Source organism: Penaeus monodon, chromosome 30 (genome assembly GCF_015228065.2).
Source record: "Penaeus monodon isolate SGIC_2016 chromosome 30, NSTDA_Pmon_1, whole genome shotgun sequence".
NCBI classification, from domain to species: domain Eukaryota; kingdom Metazoa; phylum Arthropoda; class Malacostraca; order Decapoda; family Penaeidae; genus Penaeus; species Penaeus monodon.
The window spans coordinates 14,587,719-14,588,328 of record NC_051415.1 but is presented as its reverse complement, the minus strand read 5'-3'; the positions used below and the strand labels follow the sequence as shown (position 1 = coordinate 14,588,328).

The 610-nt window shown below is 32.0% G+C and overlaps 1 protein-coding gene across 1 annotated transcript in view; it reads left to right on the top strand.

Annotated features, from left to right (window-relative positions):
• Positions 1-610, top strand: part of LOC119592299 (signal recognition particle 19 kDa protein-like) — a gene marked incomplete at its 3' end in the record, with an annotated part of 7,324 nt that overhangs the window by 2,452 nt on the left and 4,262 nt on the right.

The window sequence follows — 610 nt, the reverse complement described above, 5'->3', positions numbered from 1 at the left end:
CTATGGAAATTTTATCACAGAAATAGGCCCCAGTGGAAAGCCCAGTCAGCCACACATACTGCCTTGAGCAGAGGCCCTGCAAATTCTAAACTGAAGATATTATATTGTGAAATTGAGTTTATTATATCAGTACTGGTATTAAAGTTTTATATGTATGTTTTGCTCTTTGTTTTTAGGAGAAACTATGAATCACTTTTCTCATTCAGTAAGATAGGTATATCAAAGTGGGACTATGAACGAAGTGTTTCTAAGCCCTGGTACCCCTCTTCATGCCTTGCATTAGGATTGGTTATTATTGTATTGTGTGACTTTATTATCCCTTGGCTTTCAAAACTTCAAGTCCAGCTAAATGTTTTTCATCCAAAATACAGAGAAGGGCACCTAAGTGAGTTTTATTAATATATTAGCTGTATTTGGTTTAGTATTATGTAAAGTAATTTGGTAATTCATTTCTTTGTTTTTTCTATGTTGGTAACTTCTATTATATAGTTAATGATTGAACAGAACTGTATATAAATTACCCTCATGGAAAAGAAACCTAAAGTTTAGTTGAATTTCTAAATTCTTTGTTGATTGTTGAAAATTATGTATCTGATTGTTTTGAGCCATA